The following is a 21,427-nucleotide window of genomic DNA, read 5'->3' as shown; positions in this document are numbered from 1 at the left end:
TTGTTCTTCGCTCAGACAGGACAGGGTTAAAGGAGCAGCCGCTTCGGGGACTCTTGCTCACTCAGGCCGGGTGGGAGGGAGGGGCACAGAGTGCGGGGCGAGCCTGCAGCGGCAGAGGTCGGCGTGACGTTGCACCAGCCCGAGGCGCGCCGTGCGTTCTCCCAGGGAAGCCGCCCCTGGATCCCGGGACCCCGGCAGTGGCGGGCTGCACAGGCTCCCGGAAGGGCGGTGTGGGCAGTGACCTGCACTCACACACAGGCTTCTTGGCGGCAGCAGCAGCAGCCCCAGCGTCACACGCCCGTCACTGGGCTCCGCGCTTTCAGTCGCGACTCGCGCCCGTCTGTGGAGCCCCTTTAAGCAGCGCTCTTAATCCCCTCTCCTCGCGCACCAGGAAACCAAGAGGGAAGAAAAAGTCTCTTGCCTCTTCGGCAGCTCCAGAGTTTTCCCGGACTCCCTGCCGGCTAGCTGTGGCACATTAGCCTCCTTCACGCTGAGTTCTCGCCGCCAGCCCCAGTCCTCTCTCTGCGCTCTGACCGAAGCCCGAGCCTCTGCTTCCAGCGCTGTGCGCCCCGGCGGGCGAGCAGACAAGCCTCTCGGGCTGGTGAGTGCCGCTCGGCACCGATCCTCTGTGCGGGAATCTCTCCGCTTTGCCCTACCCAGGTATGTGGGGAGTTTCTTGCCTTTTGGGAGGTCTGGGGTCTTCTGCCAGCGTTCAGTAGGTGTTCTGTAGGAGTTGTTCCACGCGTAGCTGTATTTCTGGTGTATCCGTGGGGAGGAAGGTGATCTCCGCGTCTTCCTCTTCCGCCATCTTACCCGGAAGTCCGATAGTGACTCTTAACCAGAGTTCCCTTTGCTTCTGTATTCCCTCCTCTACCCCACAATGCTGGTAGAGCAGGTATACCATAGTACTTGTTAAAATTCACAGGGCAGCAACAGAGTGACACTTAGGATGTGTCCACTGTAGTAGGTTATTAACCAGAACATTCTAGATATAAATCTTTAGTTCATCGGAACAACTGTGAATGTGTGTCTGTGGGGACGGGAGGATGTTGGAAGTCTTCTTCCCTCTGGACTCCTAACTCCTAGAGGTAGAAAGAGTCATATTTATCTTCCTATACCTAGTGCCTGGCATTCTAAGAACTCCAGTGATTGGGTGAACTCCTACAGCATAACTGATTTCCTGTCAGTTGCTTCTGATCATAAATAGAGTTGGTCAAAAATGAATGAGCCCACTGAAAGGGCTTTTCCTAACTGAACTTCACTCTCCTCCACCCTCACCGCTCTGGTCTACCTGGTGCCAGTGACCTGAATGTCCAGGTCTAGCCTAGCTGACCTCATTAAGGAGAGGAGTTACAACTGTGACTAAGTCCACCAAAATACCATAGTCTATTAAAGGCATCAGTTCATCAAAGTCCATGATGTTAATTTGCCGGGAAAGAGTCCCACTGGATTAAACTTTTAATTGGTATGAAATGCAGCTCAGAAAATGGGGGTCTTGGGGAAATTTTATTCTGTGGCCTGGCAGTAATTAACCGACCTCCTCCAGAATTACTGCCCCTCAGAGTATTGGAGTTGTTAAATTACCAGGCAGGGAGAAATTCTGCTATCCAGAAGCCCAACCCTTACATCTTCCCACATCTCTCTTCCACTCCCTGTCTTTCTCTGAAGGAAGTTGTAAATGAGTGATGTCTGACCCAAAGCTTCCAAAGGCTCTCAGAGACCCTATAGAACAGTACCGAGAAAATCCCCATCCCCTTACAGTTTTTTTCTATGAACTAAAGCTTTATATCTAGAATGTTCTGCATTAGATCATCTCCAACTCATTTTCGGGGGCAAAGATGTGGGAATCTTTTAGACCCTGACATTCTAGGACTGCACCATTTTCCTGTGCCCTCTCTGTAAAATCAGGATTATGGGACAGTGGTACAGTCATCCTTTGGTATCTGTGGGGAGATTGATTCCAGGATCCCCATGGATACCAGCATCTGTGGATGCTCAAGTCCCTTCTATAAAATGGCATTGTATTTTCATATAACCTATGCACATCTTCCACTTTAAATCATCTCTAGGTTACTTATAATAAGTAACACAACGTAAGTGCTATATATATAAATAGTTGTAAATACAGTGTAAATGCTACGTAAATAGTTGCCAGCACTCAGCAAATGCAAGTTTTGCATTTTAGGACTTTCTGGGATTTTTTTCCCCAAATATTTTCAATCCATAGTTGGTTGAATCTGTGGATACAAAACCCACATATTAATACATGGAGGACCAACTGTATATTCATACAGTACAGTAAAAATAGCAATAATATTAAATCAACAGAAGCCAAATTATAGCATTTTTCCTACAATGAAATAAAACTTAAAATGTATAAATACGAAATATAAAAAAGTAAAACAAGAATGATCTGTGGATACATGTGACAATATGGGTGAATCTGAAAAATATTAGGTTCACTGAAAGAAACCAGACACAAAAGAGAGAAACCATATTATACCATATTTATGAGGTTCAAGTACAGGCAAAATTAATCTAATGTGAAAGAAATCAGAATAGAGTTTGCCTATAAAAAGTAGGGATGGGGTTGACTACTAAATGGGCATGTGAGGGAAATTTCTTAGGTGGTGGAAATGATTTATATTTTGAGTAGGTGGGTACCTTTTGTCAAATTCATTGGGTTGTACACTTGAGATCTCATCTGACCAATAAAAGAAAATTAGGCTTGAAGGAAAAAAATACACATAGCCTTTTAACTTAGCAAATTCTACTCTTGAGAATTTGTCATTAGACAAGTGTATAAAAGCAGTCATTGTAGTGCTTTATAATAGGAGAAAATATACAAAAGTACAATTTAAATACTTGGCAATGTGATTATATTATGGTAGCTCTATACAATAGAATGTTCTACCACCATGAAAAAATGTTGATGTTCTTTGACACGTGAAAATACAAAATGTAATTAAAAACAGTGCAATCTCATTTTTACAAGCATTAAATACAACAGTGGCTTTTTCGGGTTGGTTTTACTACAAGCAACATTTATGCTTTTCCAAGTTCTATATAGTATATAGCAAATGTATCTATAATCAGTGTTTATTACTTTAAAGGTACCTAGTTGTTGTGCATTTTTAATTAGACTTGGATATCCCCCACCACAATGTCTAGTGCCTAGACAGCCAATGCTCAGAGCCTGTTGTTCATTTCCTTACATCCAGGCTCTCAGTCTTGTACTTTTCTTTCTGGACCAAACTCAGGAGTCTTGTTATTTCCATCTCATCAATACACGGCCACAATTTAGTCCAGAAGAGAATGCCTTTGTACTTCCTTTAGGACATGAACTTTGAGTCTCTTAACAGATCTTGTCTGCTGCTATACTCCAGACCTGTGCATTCCATCTTCCATGAATGTGCAAAGTTACCTGGATGAGATCTAGTTACCTTTGAAAGGTTTTTTTAAGGTCCAGCTTGTTAGGTCCTGCTCCCGCTTGCAGAGCCTGGCCAGATTCCATGCAAGGTGCCCACACACTGGTTACATCTGGCTTCTTCTCAGCCTTGCATCTTGGCCACACCTGTACACTGCATCACCTGTCTCTACTCCCTCCAGCACTTTCTCTGGGCTCACACCTTCTCTTTGCCTGCCTTCTATTCTAGGTTTTCATATCCTGAGATTCTCAGCTCAAGGTGCCTGTATATCTCCATATTTTCTGCAAAGGGGTTATGTAACAGGTTGAATAATGCTCCCCCCCCCGCAAAATATGTCAAAGTCCCAACCCCCAGAACCTGAGAATGTGACCTTATTTGAAAATAGGATCCTTTCAGATGTAATTGAGAATATTTAGATGAGATTATCCTGGATTTAGGGTGGGCCCTAACTCCAGTGACAGGTGTCCTTATGAGAGAAACAAGAGGGAACTGTGACACAGAAGATCATGTAAAGACAGAGGCAGAGATTGGAGTGATGTAGCCACAAGCCAAGGGACACCTGGAGTCACCAGGAGCTGGAAGAAGCAAGAAAAGACTCTCCCCTAGAGCTTCAGAGGGAGTGTGGCCCAGCTGGCACTTTGATTTTGAATTCCTGGCCTCCAGAACTAATGAGAATAAATTTGTTTTAAGCCACCAAGTTTGGTAACTTGTTACAACAGTTAACTTGTTAATACAGATAGTAATTAGCAAACCATCTATATCAGTCCTGTTCCCACCCCTCCAACCTGCACTGATGGAAAAAGGAATCATGATGGTCTTAGCTTGAAAGACACAAATCGAAGCCTAAAGGAGGGGCTTATGTGTAGGCAATTCAGTTTGAGAAGTGAGTCCAAGAAATCAAGTGAGGAAACAGATTTCTAAGTGCAACAGGAAAGGAAGGGATGCCAAAACAAGCACGTGTTATCCATCAAGCTGGTCACAGATGTGGATGAGGAAGGTGTGCTCTCCCTGAGACTCTAGGTGCTGTATCAGGGCCCCCAGAAATGTCCATCCAAGGGACAAAATTGGGGAGCACTTATTTACTGGCTCCCTTCTTCCATTGGTCGACAGTGTCCCTTTGGACATCAGCTGCTCGGTGCGCATGCTTCCAGTTGTGTCAGCAGGGGTCAGGAGTGAGAGGAGCTTCTGGGCAGAACATGACAGCAGTGACTGGAGTAAGAGGTGGGCCTAGAGGATGTGAGGCACAGGGTCCCATATCACGGCCTGGAGAGAAGTGTCGTCAGAGTTGGGTTGGAGGGCCAGCTCTGAGACTCTAGGGAAATTCTCCCCAAACTCTAAGCCCATTTGATTTATCACTGATAATCTGACCTCACAGGTCTGTGGAGAATTCAATAAGAATGAATGTGAAAGTGTTTTGCGAATTTTAAAACACTAGTCAATATCAGCTAGTATTTCCCCAATTGTATAGGATCATCCCAAACGCGAGAGCCTATTTTCCCACATCTCAGCCTTTGGTCTGCACCTGCAACACTCTTTCTCTTCCCATCCTCTCTAACACACGGCCCTCCCCTTCTCCAACCCTTTTCCCAGCGCCCTCAGGACTTACAGCATCTCCTGCAGCCAATCTCCCATCCCAAGCATGCTGTCGGCCTAGCCTGAGGGGGATCAAAGGCTCTCTGATGATGCTGCCCTGAGGAAGGAAGTGGAAGGGAGAGTGCAGGGTCCCCAGATACAAAACGAGCTGGCTTTCAGAAGCGTCTTTTCCTGTAACATCTAATTGCATCTTACCTGCTGCTCCGGCAAATGAAATTTAAATATTTAACAAGGATATCAGCGCCATTTGGGCGGCTGTGGGGCCCCCACAGATGAGACCTCAGAGGGAAGGAAACTGCCCGCAGCCTGCACAGTCTGTGACTGGGACAGAGCAGGCCTGTTCCTCGCCCTCACACACCCCAGGGGACCGTCTGGCCTGGCCTGGGCTGGCGCTCAGCAACCTTGCCACCCAGAGCCCGAGCAGGTCTTCCTGCCCTCAGCTGGCCAGGCACTGGGTGCCCAGCTCCTCTGTCAAACCAGGTGAAAAAGGTTTGGCTGTGGGATGCTGATTAGGGATGGTTTTGCAGCTCGAGGGTTCTGGATAGACAGAAAGGATCATGCAGTGGAGATTGATAGGCGTGAATTCATCTAATGGTTACTTTCCTATTCATGTCTTGGTTTCGTTCTTATCCAGGTGTTCCCAGTACATGTCCCCATTGGAAATCTGCTTGGGGCAGAGCCCCATGATGGTTATTCTGTATTCCATTTAGCCTGATTGGGAAATTTAAGTAAAACTGCCTAAGAAGAGGCATGATCTTGACAGCTATGGGTTGGCAGTAGAGGAAGTTGACGGGAATATTGTTCCCTGACAAGCTGTGTGTTTCTTTATCTTGGGGGTGAGTGTTAAAGTAGGAGAACGGAGATGCAGGTGGAAGGTCAGACGTACCGGCCCACACCTCGAATGAGACAGCTTGACTGTGGAGATTATTCTGGCCTTTGGGCTGATCACTGAATGCTGTGAGTCTTAATTTCCCATCTGGAGTTGGATGGGGAATACCTGACCTCCTCACACAAGGTTTGGTAGGTACAGAGAGCCTTTGCAGCCATAATGAAGGGTGAGAAGCCACCAGAACTACCAAGGTGCTGAACTAGCCAATGTTAACCCCTTCCTCCAAGACTGATACTGGAAAAGCTAAAGCAGGAAACACCAAAAGAGGAAAGTGAGAAAACCCTCACTTAATATTAGAAAACTCATAAGTATAACCTGCCACATCAACAGGTTAATAGAAAATATTGAGAGACAATTCTCCGTGGATCTTATATTTATGCACATTTGGTGAGCAGAAGCTCCCATGTCCTTTATTCCAGACTCTCTCTTCAAGATCATTGCCTAGAAGATAGCCTTGAAAGATATTGTCTTTCTGAAGCAAATGACAGGTTTTTTTTTTTAACTGTCTTGTATAATAAAGATAATGTCTCACTTCAGGCTGAATGTTGGGCATATTTGCTTGTAGCCTATTTTAAAAGATTCAGATTTTCTCAGCTATAGCGCAAATCCACTGCATGTGCAGCATCCACATTGGCAGCTCTGTGTTGTTCTCGTAGGGCTTGAGGGGATCAGATATGAGCATGAAGATAATGCTTCCTGCTGCACCATGGGTAATAGTCCCTTATCTCTTACCCAAGAGTCTTGTATCTTTTGCCAGAGTCTATAAAGATATGGTAGTCTCATTTACTAGCTTGCATGGAGGGTAAAATCTCAGACCCTTCACAGTTCATGACAGTTATCTAAAAAGCTCATGATAAGACATGCAATGTTCTATAGTCATTTATGATAGAAATTTTTAACTAGGGAATCATTAAAAGCATTTATTTTAAAACTAGAAATGAAATAAGAATTTTCACTAATTTATTGACATTATATTGACAGTCTTAGCCAGTGTAATAAGGCAAGAAAAATACAGGCATAAGGACTGGGAAGGAGGAAATAAAACTGCCGTTGGCTATAGAAGGTAACTTGTATATAGATTCTTTTAAATTTAATCAGAAACAACATGTATTAAGAAGCCTGGATGTAAGAATAGTATATATATACAAATTTGGTTGTATTTCTAGACAGCAGCAGCAAACAATTGGAAAATGTAGTTGAAGAGAAGAAGACATCATTTATAATACTATCAGAATATAAAGGATTTAAGAATAAATCCAACAAAAAATATGTAACACTTGAATAGGGAAAATAAACTTTCAGACATAATTTTAAAGATTTAAACAAATGGAGAATTTATAGCAAGTTTGATTGAAAGTTTAATGCTGGGTTTTATAGAATTCAATAAGATGATTGTAAACCTTATATGGAATGTCAAATGGCCAAGAATAATCTACAAAAAAAGAAAAAGAGGTATAAGGGAGTCTTTCTGTATCAGATACAATCACTGAATATGATGCTACATTAATTTAAACTGGGTGGTACTGAAAAAAATAGACAAATTGACAAAAAGAATAGGGAACTCCAGAAACATATCATGACAGTATGTCATGTTATAGGTAAAGGAACAATTTTTCAACAAATATTTCTGGAAAATTTTAACCATACGGAGTAAAGTCAAATTGAACTTATACAATTGTCAAACACACACACGTCCAATAACTTTATATGAATTAAAGAATTCACTTATCTCCTACTGAGAATTTTAAAGTTTCATTTTTTGCAACTTGGAGTTTGGAAATTTTTCTTAAGACAGGAAAAGCATTAACCATGACAGAAAACTGATAAACCCGATTATGTTAAAATTAAGAGTTTTTCATCCAGGAAGTGAAAAGACAAGTTACAAACTGAGAGTTTTCTGTAATACATACTAATTATAAAATACTAGTATTCAGAATATAGAAAGAAGTCCTACAAGTAAATAGTAAATAGGCAAAGACATAAGTGGGCATTTCACAGAAGATGAAACATATATAAAAAACAAGACAGTCATCAGTGATCAAAAGAGTACAAATCAAGATCACAGTGAGATACCATTTTATACCCATTCAATTGGAAAAAAGAAAATTCTTCAAATCTAGCAATACCAAGAGTTGGAAAAGCTGTGCATCCACAAGATTTCTTATCATGCAAGTGGAAGTATAATTTGGTACAATCATTCTGGAAGATAGCATTAATAAACAGCAATGTGCAAAATTCTTTGCATATATACACAGGAGGGGAATGGCTGGGTTGTAAAGTATTTGGCATTATCTCCTAAAGCTGAATATTCAAACTGTTTTCTGAATATATCTGGTTCTCCCCTCTTCTGTGAAAATGAACCTCCTGGTCCCTTGCGACTGGGTGGGTCCATAGGTCTAGTTTTGGCCAGTGAATTCTAAGTGGAAGTGATGTGTCACTTCCATGCCAGATCACTGAAATGCTGATGTCAGATCCTTCAGGGCTCCCTTTTTTCCCCTCTGGCATACCTACTGTCAACATTTGAAGTGATGACTATTTTGTCAGCCTAAGTCCTTAAGTGACTATAATGAGCAGAGCCTTCCTTCTTGACTTCGAGGAGACATAGCATGAGTGAGAAATAAACCTTTGTAGTTTTAAGGCTTAGATTTTAAAAGTTGTTTGTTACTGTAGCATAGAATAGCTTATTCTGACTAATATATATGCAACAGGAGACATGTAATAGACTGTTTGTAACACCATTATTTGCAGTGGCCTTGGAAACCATCCAAATGCCTGTCCCCTGAAGGAGAATGAATAAATTATGATGTATTTACTGTGAGCGATTATTCAGCAGAAAGAACAAAATAACTGCAGTGACATATAACAATACATGTGAACTTTAACCAAGTAAATACAGTGAAAAAATAAATCCAAAGGATTATTTTTATGTGTAGTATATATAATTATATCCAGATGCCTTTTTTATAAAATTAAAAACACTAAAATGCAAATGAATACTCTTTATACCTATATTTATAGTAAAAGGAAAGCAGATAAGTAATCAACACAGGATTCAGGATGGTAGTTACCTGAGGCAGGAAAAACAGGGGCAGGGGATGGATGAAACTGCATTGTTAGAGGTAGGTGATTGTCAAGATCTTAATTTGGGGGGGAAGGGGGTGGAGAATATAAGTATTATTAAAAATAGCTAAATGTCAAGTTATTCATGGATTCATGATGAATGCTTTATAACACAAGATTATAGCCAATCCATAATCCAATTCTATGTGAGATTTTTTTTTAAACATGATGATGAGACTGGTTCTATAGTAATTATCTTTGAAAAGAGGTCTGTATATGTGGAGGGCTTCTCAAACATCCAGAGGCTGAGTTAAAATATGGATGTCACCATCCGTCAGCATTAAGCCCTGAGAGTAGGGTGATCTGAAGCCAGAGAATCATTCTATTTTTTTTTCTTTTTATAGGATCCCAATAGGCCTGAGAGTTCCTGTATTACATTCCTTTCGCTATAACGTTCTTAGTTGTATACCACAGTTGCAGGCTGAACAGGAGATAATTTCTTCAGGAAACAAAACCAGTGAACAAATGTCATAGTTACTGAGCTGTTGACCATCCTGTTCCTTTCCCAGGCATTGTTCCTGAGACTGGAAATAGGATGATACAAACAAGAGCTCTAGAAGGCAGGGAAATCATAGTTTGCTGGGACACGTGGGCAAATAAATGGGTGCTACGAAAAACTAAAGTCCCTAATCCAGACTGTTGATGGGAGAAGAGGTGACATCCAAACTAAGACCTAACGTACAAGTAGAATCTGTCCAGATAAAGGATTGAGATTGTAGGGCTCAGGGGTAGGAGATAAAGGAGGAAGAGGGCAGGTTTTAGGCAGAAAGCCATGCAGTAGTCCCCGTTTATCCACGGGAGATACATTCCAAGGCAGTGGATGCCTAAAACTAGAGTACCAAACCCCATATACACTATGTTTTTCCTATACATCTGTGCATATGTTCATTTAATTTATAAACTAGGTACAGTAGGAAATTAACAACAATAATAGAATAGTGATACCAATATACTGTAATAAAAGTTATGTGAATGTGATACTGTGACAGTCAGTCCCATAACCCCGATGGTTGCTAAGTGACTAATGGGTGGGTAATGTGTACAGCATGAATACACTGGCCAAGGGGATGATTCACATGCCAATCAGGACAGAGCAGGCTGGCACATGGTTTCATCACATGACTCAGAATGGCTGCAATTCCAAACTTATGCATTGTTTATCTCTGGAACTCTTCATTCATGTATTTTCAGACCACAGTTGACCACGGGTAACTGAAACTGTGGAAAGCAAAACTGTGGATGAGGGGGGTACAGCTGTATTTTGTAAACATTCAAGACAAGGAGGTTTTGAGCAACTAAAATTTCGGTCTGGCTGGACTGAAAAGAACAAGAGGGAAGGTGACAAGAGGAAACATGAGAACAGATCATGTGGGAACTTGTAGGAGTTTGGAAATTAACCTGAGGGCAGTTAATCACATGGGAGCATGCTAATCAGGGGAGCAGTAGCAGATCTGCATTTTAGAAAAGTGGCTCTGTGCCACTGTGTGCAGAATGGATTATAGGGGCATACTACAGGGGGATCATTTAGAGCAGTGGTCCCCAAGCATTTTGGCACCAGGGACCAGTTTCGTGGAAGACAGTTTTTCCACAGTGGGGGGGGGGATGCTTCAGGTGGTAATTTGAGGGATGGGGAATGATGGGGAGCGGCAGATGAAGCTTCGCTCACTCCACGCACCGCTCACCTCCTGCTGTGCAGCCCAGTTCCTAACAGGGGAGACCCTAATCAGGGTTGGGGACCCCTGATTGAGAGGGTGTATCAGGCTTCCCACGGGAAACATGACACACTTATAAGGTTTTATTGAAGAAACTTTAATGAAGGACATTTACAGAGGTGTGGACAGATTAAGCCCAGAAAGGATGGTGCAGCACTTGGGGACTAGCATCAGTGAGAGCCTTTACCACACCAATCCCACAAGGTCAAGGGGAGGGGGTTGGAGCCATGGGAGAGGGGCCACCTAACAGAAGCTGTGGCTGTAGAAGAATGCAACAGTTGTCAAGATCATGCCCAGCTGGTAGGGAGACAGAGAGGAGAACCCTCCCCTGTGACCTCAGCCCATGTTTCCCGCTAGCCTAACCTAAGCAGAAGACAGATGGCATGGAAACCTCAGTGATGCAGTCTGTGGGGGTCAGCCTCCTGGGCACAGAGAAGGACATGGAGGGGCAAATGAAGAAAAGTTTGCACGTGAGGCTCTGTAGTGTTGACCCCAGCTTTTTGGTGGCCTGAGATAGGGGCATGACCCAGGAGACAAAGAGAAATGAGATGACTTGAAAGAGATTTAATAGGTCTACCTACGTAGTAGACTTGTGCTCAGTGGAGGAATGGGCTTAATAGCACTACAGACATGGACCATGAAAGAAGGGACCTCCTTTCCCCCTCCATGAGGGAGCATGAAGACAGAGGAATGCCTACTACCTTTTAGCATCACCTTGCTCCTCTGTGGGAGAGAAATGGCTAGTGCAATAGGTCAGAATCTGACATTCATGGGCCATGCTTCACTAGTGGGGCAGGGTCACTGTCTCAATGCTCTTATGTAGTAGAGTTTTTCCTCTTTTTCCCATCCAGAAACCTCCTAAGACAGGCTGGCCAACCTCATCCATGGATGGAATCGGTCAGGCTGGGGAGTGGGGAAGTGAGACAAGGAAGGGGAGCATCAATAGAGGGTGTGTTACTTGCCACTCTGGGCTCTGAAGTTTAATCCCATTGAGGAATTCTGGGAACCACTGCAGGAAACATACCTCAGAGTTATCCCACCCAAGAGGCAAGGAAGCTCACTCCAACTCCCATCAGTCATTAGTTGAGGGCTTCGTGTGTGTAGTACTGTATCTGAGGATAAAACAAAAGGTCTTCAGGCAGAGAAGCAGGTGCTGGGAAATGGAAGACAGACCAGCATGCACTGAAACAGAAGAGGTTGGAAGAGTCTGAACAGGGCCCCAACAGCTTCTGCTACACCCAACCAGACACCTTTGCTCCTCTCCACCATTATTTAGAGAGTCCAGATGAAATGGGCATCCTGGATGCCAGAGCAGGGCACTGGTGATTGTATGGGACCAGACCATCAGGAAAGTGCTGCCCACTGCGTGTCCTGATATGATGGGCCCACCCAAAGACTGTGACATTGGGACATAGCATTTACTGCAGAATGTCACTGAGCACTTTGCTTATGTCCAAGATTGTAAGGACTCAGAAGACATGGATGGGTCTTTATAAAGAAGAAAGAGGTTGGTTGAGCCCCAGACACTCTGGCCTGTGGTATGGTCTCCTGTGGCTCTGTCTAAACAGTTCAGATCTGGGTCTCTGTTTTCACAGGGGATTTCACGTGGCTGGAGGGATTTTCCTGCTCTTGACAACATCCCAAATTTTCCCAAGTAAATCTCAACCTATAATAATTGCACAGAATGACCATTTGCCCCAGTGTTCTTCACTGTCTCCCAGTTTCCCAAAGATAGAGCCCAATTCGGAGGAGCTGTTCCTTAAGGCTGGTCCCATTTATCTAAACCATAAGTGAGCACCCAAGAATTATTATCTAAAGCAGTGCCTCTCAATCGGGGCTCTGAGAACCACTGCACCAACCACGGGACGACGTTGTTTAAAGAGTAGCTTTTTAGGCTTCATCCTCTACCTACTGAATCTGAGCCTGAGAGCAGGGTACCTGCACCTTTAAGAAGCAACCTAGGTGATTCTAATACACGACCTAGACCTGTGGTTCTCAAATTTTGCGACACATTAGAATCACCTGGGGAGCATCTAACCCCCTTCACCACTGTTCCCCACCCACCTCCCATGCTCCCAATGCTCAGGCCACACCCAAGACCAATTCAGTCAATCCAAGATCAGTGGCTGGGTTTGGGGATGGTTTAAAACTCCCCAGGTGATTGCAGTGTGCAGCCAAGTTTGAGAACCTGACCTGTAGCTAATAGAGATGATACTATTAAAGAGTTGACTGAGAAGCTGGAAGCTGTAGTCTTTAAAGTGTTTTTAAAACTGGCCTTAGAAGTCTTATCTAAGACTCTCAATTTACAGATGAGGAAACTAAGTCCTAAAATGTAAAAATTCAGCAGCCAAACAGCTGATTGAAGTTAGCCTTCTTTCTCTTCATTCAATACAATAAACATTCTTGAATATTCAAATATTCAGTGTCTGTACCCAGGCAGTGTTTAATAAGCCATTGTCTGATGTGAAATCAGATGTGTGTGACCCAAATGTACCAGGCATCTCATTGCGTGACTTAAAAAACTTTTTATGACCTTACTTTCTTTTTTATTTAATTTCTAAAAGCATTTTGTTATTTCAGTGTCCTGACCAGCCTCCTTAAAAACAATAAAAGCTGGGCTTCCCTGGTGGCGCAGTGGTTGAGAGTCCGCCTGCCGATGCAGGGGACACAGGTTCGTGCCCCGGTCTGGGAGGATCCCACATGGCGCGGAGCGGCTGGGCCCGTGAGCCATGGCCGCTGAGCCTGCGTGTCCGGAGGCTGTGCTCCGCAACGGGAGAGGCCCCAACAGTGAGAGGCCCGCGTACCGCAAAAAACAAAAACAAAAAAAAACAAAAAAAAACAAAAACAAAAAACTACAGGCTTTTAATGAGTAAAAGAATCATATACAAAACTTTGCATATTTACAAAGAGTACAAGATTGAAGTACTTTTGACTTTTAACATTTGCAAGTGTATGAAAACATTACCAACTGCAATACTTGTGAGTAGGTATATATATATATATATATACGTATATATATACATATACATATATATATATATATATGTATATATATATATACCAGAGCTTTGTACATTTCCCCACGTATGGAAATGAAAAAGTAACTCGTTTATTGGTGCATTTTATTTTTTGAGAAGCTCATGTGCAGGGAAACAGCATAAGGCAAGTCTTCAGGAGCTGTTTTGTTTGCTTCTAGGATATTTTGCTTTGCAGAAAACTGCTAAAGTAAGTGACATAACTTCAGTTATTTCCCTTCACAGTGCACCTCACCTTATCTCTAAATGAAGACAGTCCCACTCCCAGGGAAGGATGAGACCAACTCCTTCCCCTAGTCTCCTATAGCCAATACAAACTTGGTTCCCTAGATGTGCACCATGGCTGCATAGGAAACCCAAGGCCATCAGTTTCATCCAGTCAAATGTGCCAAGGAACCATCCATGGGTTTTGGTATTAGTAACAGAGTGTCAACTCAAGATTTTTAAAAATTAATAAGAAGGGGGAAAAATAAAACCACATTTAAAAAGAAAATTATAGTTTTCCTATAGGAGTATTTGCTATATTATAAAGGTAATTTAATTGCCTTTATAATACTGAAATCAAAATATGCTTAGTCAGATTTTTCCTGGAGTCAAGAATCATTTTCTTCATATGTTGAACATTCTCATTTATTCTTCATGCTTCAAGACTCCCAGGGAAAAAAATTAAATATTCAAGGTAATAGTCTGTGTAGCTTCCATACCTTAGGTTTGGCCTAGCGCAAAGGAAACTGTCACCTGGGACATTGCTTGAAGGAATCCCTCAGTAGGTAGTGCAAGGCATTTTTGAGAGTTCAGTTCTGCCTGAAGTGGCTCCTTTCTGAAAACATGTACCGTTTCATCACTCCCATAGGATGAGTGATGACAGAGCTCACCTGTGGGACACACCCCTGCAACCTGGAGCAGCCCATTTTGGAGACTCGGGGCAGGGGCCCAGAGTTCCAGCACTACAGCCTCTGTGTACTCCTGGGGAGATTCAAAAATTGCCCCAACTTTGTCACTTTATTCTAAACTCTCTTGCTGTGGTATAATAAAGCATATTTGATTTTTGTCCTGGGTTCCTGGCACAGAGATCCTAAAACCCCTGGAATTTACTATATTTTGTGTGCTAGGAAGATGACTCATGGGTTGGAGGAGAGATCACTAGATAGCTTCAGGGTGAGGCTGGTTGTCACACAAACCAACCACATGATGAGAAGGTTGAAGGTTTCAGCCCTGCCCCTTAACCTCCAGGGAAGGAAGAGGACTGGAGATTGAGTTCAATCACCAATGGCCAACGGTTTAATCAATCCTACCTACATAATGAAACAACCATAAAAACCCCTAAACGATGAGGTTCAAGGAACTTCCCAGCTGGTGAGCACGCTGAGGTGCCGGCAGGGTGGCCCACCTGGAGAAGGAAGGAGCTCTGGACGACCCCCACATCCTGACCTTGCCCTATGCTTCTCTTCCATCAGCTGCTAGTGTCAGAATGAAATTTTTATTTTTATTTTTTTATTTTTTTATCTTTAGAATGGAATTTTTAGACACCCAGTTGGTATCAGGATAGGTCTGAAAAAAAAAAAATGCCCATGTTTCGTCTCCCATCTTCCTTCTCTTCTGATTTCCTGGGTGATGGGGCCTGTATTAATAAAGGCTGAGTTAGGAAAACAGAAACTACTCTAGGTATTTTTGAAGAAGGGCTGTAACTCCAGATTGCTTCTGGTGATTTAATCTAACTTGATCTTGTCTCTGAGGGACAGGGACCCACCACTGCCGAGGGCATGCATCCTGGGTTTTCCAACCTGGAGATGCCTGAGTTCCTCGGTTACAGCAGCAAGAGGGAGAAAAGCTTCCTGCCCAGATCCAGAGTGTTTCTCCTGGGCCCAGAGCCTCGCTCTGCATATGAATCTCTCCTGAAGAGCAAGTTCAGCCTCTGTCACTGTGACTGTTGAGCTCAGACCCCTCACTACCTTTGTTTCCACTTGCTTCCTAGACTTTCCTCTCCCACCAAAACTGCTCCCCCAATTTCCAAAGCAAAACCTCTCATCCGGTATCTATGCACTTAGGTACACTTGGAAGAGAAGTAGAGGCATTGGCTGTACAATGAGAAAGGCCCAGCTCGGCCAACAACAGACCATGACACAGATAATAAAGAGAAGCATTAGTCTAGGTATGTGTGAAAGTGGAAATAAATCTCAAACTGTCTCCTTTCTTCATCACAGACCTACTTGTAGAGCCATTCCTTTCCTATCCTCTTACCCCTCTGCTCCCAAAAGGTTAGAGGGTTGATGGGTGGGTCGTTGAGACATGGCCCTCAACCCCAGAAGGCAGAACCAAGAGGCTGAATGTTGCTTCAAGTTCTGGTACACTGTTGGCCACCAGAGGTTTGGGAAGGTCCCATGGTTCAGAGAGCCTTTGGCCTTTTATTGTCTATTGTTACGTAAAAAAAAAAAAAAAAAACTGCAAAATTTAACAGATTAAAAGAACATTATCTCACATAATCTCAAGGGCCAGGAATGGCTTAGTTTGGTAGTTCTGGCTCAGGAGGTTACAGTCAAGCTGTTGACTGGGGCACCAGGCATCTGGTGCTGGAGGATCTGCTCCCAAGCTCACTCACGTGGACATTGGCTGGCCTTGGTTCCTCCCAGGCTGTTGGAAGGAGGACCATACGGGCCTCTCCATAGGACTCCCTCAATGTTCAAAACACATGGCAACGGGCTTCTTCCAGAGCAAGTGATCCAAAAGGGAGAGAGAACCCAAAACAAAGCTTCGATGTCTTTTATAACCTAATTTTAGAGGTGTCATGCCATTGGTACGGCTGCATGCATTAATCACACAGACCAATCCTGATACAAGGTGGGAGTAGACTGCATAAGAGTGTGGATATTTCTAGGCGTGGGGATCACTGCTGGAGATTGAGTCTGGATAGCACTAGATGGGAATCTTTGCAGGCCGTATTGGAAGCTGTCTACCATGCCTTCTTGGCCCTCCTACCTAGCTTTTGCAAAGAGTAAGTATCAATAAGAACCTTCTGTGGGCTTCCCTCATGGCGCAGTGGTTGGGAGTCCGCCTGCCAGTGCAGGGGACACGGGTGCGTGTCCCGGTCCGGGAGGATCCCACGTGCCATGGAGCGGCTGGGCCCGTGAGCCATGGCCGCTGAGCCTACGCGTCCGCAACGGGAGAGGCCACAGCAGTGAGGGGCCTGTGTACCGCAAAAAAAAAAAAAGAAAAAAAAAAAAACCTGCTGTATAAAAATAAATAAATAAAATTAAAATTTTTTTAAAAAGAGTAAGTATCAGAAGAAGGAGACCATAGTCTAGCTGGCAGTCAAGGAATAATTGCTTTTTAGTTCAGCTCCTGTTCCTTGTGCTTCTCTAAGGAACATGATAAACTGGAGAAACGACTGACATTCTAGAGTCCCATGGAAATACCATCTACTGCTATTAAACTCCTCCCCCTCTGCTTATAACACTTGGAAAATCATGGCAGATCAAGTGGGTACATTCACAGAATCTGGGAACCAATCACTACATTATTAGAAGGTTGTGGTCTCTGGTATATGGCTGGTTCAGGATCTTAAATGAGCTTGGGTGTTGTCGTGGCCTTCATTAGAAATGTCTTTCCTAGGGTCAGGGGAGACTCACTCTGGGACATTAAATTGTGGAAGTGGCTGCACGTGTAATGAGTCTCTGGCAGCTAACCTCACCCCACATGGAGAGGGAAGGGCTGTCGGCTGGGCCAGAGCAAATGCAATTCAGAGCAAACTCTTTAATCTTTGTGGGTAGAATGGCTTCTGCTATCACAACTCCTCCTCCCTCATCTCAAGAAACTCATTCTCAAATGCTACTCAGGACATTTTTTGCTTCTCCAGAGGAACTGATGCTGCAGGGAAACTGGTGGAAAAGAGGGATTTTGGTGCTGCCTTTGGAGTAGTAAAATCAGCCATGGCTCGGGGGATCGAAAGGCTAAAGAAAGACATTACAGAGTGTGAGACAGAGGACATGATGCATTGCATTTGGTTTTTGGAGTATAAGCAATGACAGGTTCTATAGCTCTTCAAGTGGGGCTTCTGCAAGGCTTGGAAAGAAGCAAGTGGTAAAGGTCATTGAGTTCATTAGACTTCTACTATGTTAAAAAATAATTTGAATCAGGGTAAGCTAGATTGTACTGTAGTAACACACAATCTCTCCATTTTGGTGGCTCAAAGATATATTTTTCTCTCATACTTCATGTTCATAATGGATTAACTTGGGGGCTCTCATTATAGTCACTAAGGGATCCAGGCTTGTGAAGCATCCAAAATTTTGAACTTGGTGGGTCATCACGCCAGAAGGAAAGAGCTCTCACACCAGATAGTAAATGCTCAGCCACAGACAGACACACATCACTTCCAGTCATTTCTACTCAAGATTCATTGGCTGAACTAGTCATAACACCCCACCGAAGCACAAGGAACCTGGAAATCAGTGTCCTTTTCTGTGCTTGGAATGGGGAAGATGGGTGAATGTTTGGTGAACAGCATTATTGACAAATGCTCTGGCATCCAGTGAAGCTGAAATTCAGGTTTTCTCTTCTCTTTTTGCTTTCTTGTCTACCTTAATTCCCCCAGATAGCACTTCATCTGTGTTAGTGTCGACAGCTGGCAACAGCAGTGTGGGCCCAGAGACCATAATAAGCACTGTGTTCTGGAAACATCACTCTTGTTTAGGGAATGCTATTGTAACTAAATGGTATAGGTCTAGGATGGGTGCTATGACATCCTTATGTCCTGTTACCCTTTGGAACTTTGGAAAAGTGGAACAGATGAGACTTCAAGTTGGAATTAATTCAACAATGCAGGTGCTGAAATGATTCCATCCACTTTCGTGGAAGGCATCCTGGAATCCTGCTATTGGGGAAGGACCCAGACTGCCTGGTGCCAGGTATTTAAGTGTGAAGTCAAGGTCACATCAGGAAACAGGAGGCAACACCAGTGGGTCAAAGGAAGAGGATGTAATTAAAGGACAGTCAGAGGTATGGACAGAATTAAGGGAATCAACAGGGTGGTTGAGTCACCAAGGCTGGCAACAGCAGGAACCTTAATACCCTTAAATAAGAAAGGAGAGGAAAGGAGAGGAAAAAGTATTATCTTAGTCCACTGAGAGCTAGATCTGTGTAGAAGGGGTTTCTAGACAGAATCTGTAGTTGTTCAAGTACACAGCCACTGCCAGAAATATGTCCCAAAGCAGGGAGGAAGCTGGAAGAAATATTCCAACCTCTCTTCCCACCCTCCAGTCTCCAATCAATGGCTCTCATTGGCTGAACCTGATGAGAAGCCAGCAAGCAAAGGAGCTCCAATGATGCAGTTCCCAGGGACCAGCCTCCCAGGGCAGAGAGGAGGACAGAAAAGGATCTGAGAAAGGTGAGGGGTGGGAGGAGGGGGTGTGTGCAGGGAAGTAAACAGAATGAACACAGTGAGGCTGTGTCTAGCTGATTGTGATATATTCGAAAATTACAATGAGACTCTGGCCTCTAATTTCTCTGGGACTTTCATTTCCCCCAGGGAAGAGAGATTCTGTTTTCTCCATGGCAACAAAAAAAGGGAGAATACGTTGCTAGAGCTTAAATGCCTCCAAGGGAATTTAATAAAGGGTGAAGATTCATATGGTTTCAATTTGGGACAGTTTTTATACTGCAGTCATTGTACTGTGCTACTTAGGTGTTTACTGCTCTAGTGAACCAAAATTTTCTATAAGGCTAGTAATTATTTGGTTGGCCAATACAGTAGGGGGTCAACATTTGGTAAGTTTATGATTTTGGGCTAAATGTCTTATTCTGTTCATTTGAGAAGTTTCTAGGATCAACAGCAGAACTGCCCATTTCTCTGGTTCTAGGAGTTTATAAAAATTAGTGGTCAATGTTAGGGGGGTAGCCTCAGAGGTTTCCCTTGATGACTCCTGGTCTCCCCTGCTGAAGGGGGTTGTCTCATTCCTGGTTGACTGTAGATGTGTGAGGACCATAATCTGGAGCTCACTGGGCCAACAGAACACAAAGTGGGTAAATGCCGAGTTAACAGTTCCACCAATCAATCCACTCCTTCCTGATCCTACTCACCACCCAGGAGAATTTGTTATCTGCCCAGATCGCTGAGATGTTTATTGGGTCTCATTTACTAGTTGGGGCAGAGCTAGGCCTCCTAGGGGGTTCCTGACTCGGTGCACTGATTCTGTCAGTTGGAATGAGAGAGTCCTTCTGGAAGCTTTGTGATCTTTATTGTGTGGGTAACTTTGCCAAATTCCTTCCTCCTTGCAGTTTGAAGCTCTGCGCTCTTTTCCTCAGCACGTTGATTACTGACCTATGACGTTTGAGTTGGCGGGGTAGGGAGCAAGTTCTACTTAAACCTCAAACCCAAGCCTTGTGCATAATTCAGGGCTCTGAGGGTTACATGTCCTTGACCTAGCTAGAAGCACTAGCTAGAAGCACTTGAGTTTAAATCTTCTACTTTTTGTGAATGTGTCCCTTGGGTACCTGGGGAGTTGAGACATAGAGATCCATTATTGCTTGCTCAGCATCCTTCCTCCCTCCCAAATACCATTTTCATTTAGTAAGAACACTTTTCTTTTGAAGAATTCTCCCCCTCTACTCCATTTCTGTAGTTTGAGCCGGAAGTTGTCAATCATAGGCTATGAGAGGGCACATGACCCAAGATAGACCACTCAGGGCACCTGGTTCCCTGGCAGCAGGAATGACTGGCCCTGCTTCGATCACAGGCCCCTCTTCTGCAAGTGTCATTCCTTCTTCTTGTTTTAACTAAGTCTTGGTTGAGAAGAGCCTTTTCCTTTCTGGTAGTGAAGTTGGCAAGAGATGAGTGGAGAAAGTCAGTCTTCCATAGGAGAGAATGAATGTGACACCTAGAGCACCAGAGAAGAGCCATGAGAGTGTTCTAGGAAGATCATGGAATCCCTGCTTCCAGTCTTCCCCAGCTGCACCTGCACCCTTCCTGAAGGCGAGAACATTTCCTTTTTGTCTAAGGTAGACTTACTTGGATTTCTGTCACAACCAAGAGAGTCCTTACTCATCTAGTAGGGGATTGTTAGAAAGGCCCACACAGCTAATGTCCATTGAGATTGTGGATTTCTTTTAAAGAGGTGCTCCTAAGGGATTGTCTGCTTTTGAGACTTGGATTCCTTATAAGTGAAAGTGAATGTGTGTTACAGTGATGTTTGCTTTAATTCACCCACAGCTTTTAGAGTCCTGGACATGCGGCCTGAAACCCAGAAAATATACCTGGACTTGGGCACCCACACCATCGCTGAGGCACAAGCAGGGCCTAGCGGGATCGCTTAAAGCCAGGAGAGAGCCTCCCACGAGGAAAGCTATTACTCCAAGCCTCTTCTTACTGTAAGTTACTTTAGAGCTGCAGAATTCTTAGCAATGCAAAACGTGCACAGTGCCTCTCAGTTGCAGAGTATAAAGTGGGGAGAAGGTGGTTCAGGGCCAATCTGGAGTCTCTTGTTATAGGTTAATTTTCGGGGGATTTTCCATGCTTCAATAGTTGTGTCTGCTGTTGGTGGGAAAGTAAATTGGTACAGCCACTATGGAGAACGGTATGGAAGTTCCTCAAAAAACTGAAAATAGAGCTACCATATGATCCAGCAATCCCACTCCTGGGCTTATATCCAGAGAAAA

General features: G+C 43.7%; 1 long non-coding RNA gene across 1 annotated transcript in view; it reads left to right on the top strand.

Annotated features, from left to right (window-relative positions):
- LOC308624101 overlaps window positions 1-21,135 on the top strand; it is a 296,768-nt gene extending 275,633 nt beyond the window's left edge. The window contains exon 4 of the long non-coding RNA XR_014016924.1: window positions 20,982-21,135. This is a non-coding gene — a long non-coding RNA (uncharacterized lncRNA). The remainder of the gene's footprint in view (window positions 1-20,981) is intronic.
- The last annotated feature ends 292 nt before the right edge of the window (window positions 21,136-21,427 follow it).

Source organism: Mesoplodon bidens (assembly GCF_964165515.1).
Source record: "Mesoplodon bidens genome assembly, chromosome: 10".
NCBI lineage: Eukaryota > Metazoa > Chordata > Mammalia > Artiodactyla > Ziphiidae > Mesoplodon > Mesoplodon bidens.
This window is presented reverse-complemented; position numbering and strand designations above follow the sequence as displayed.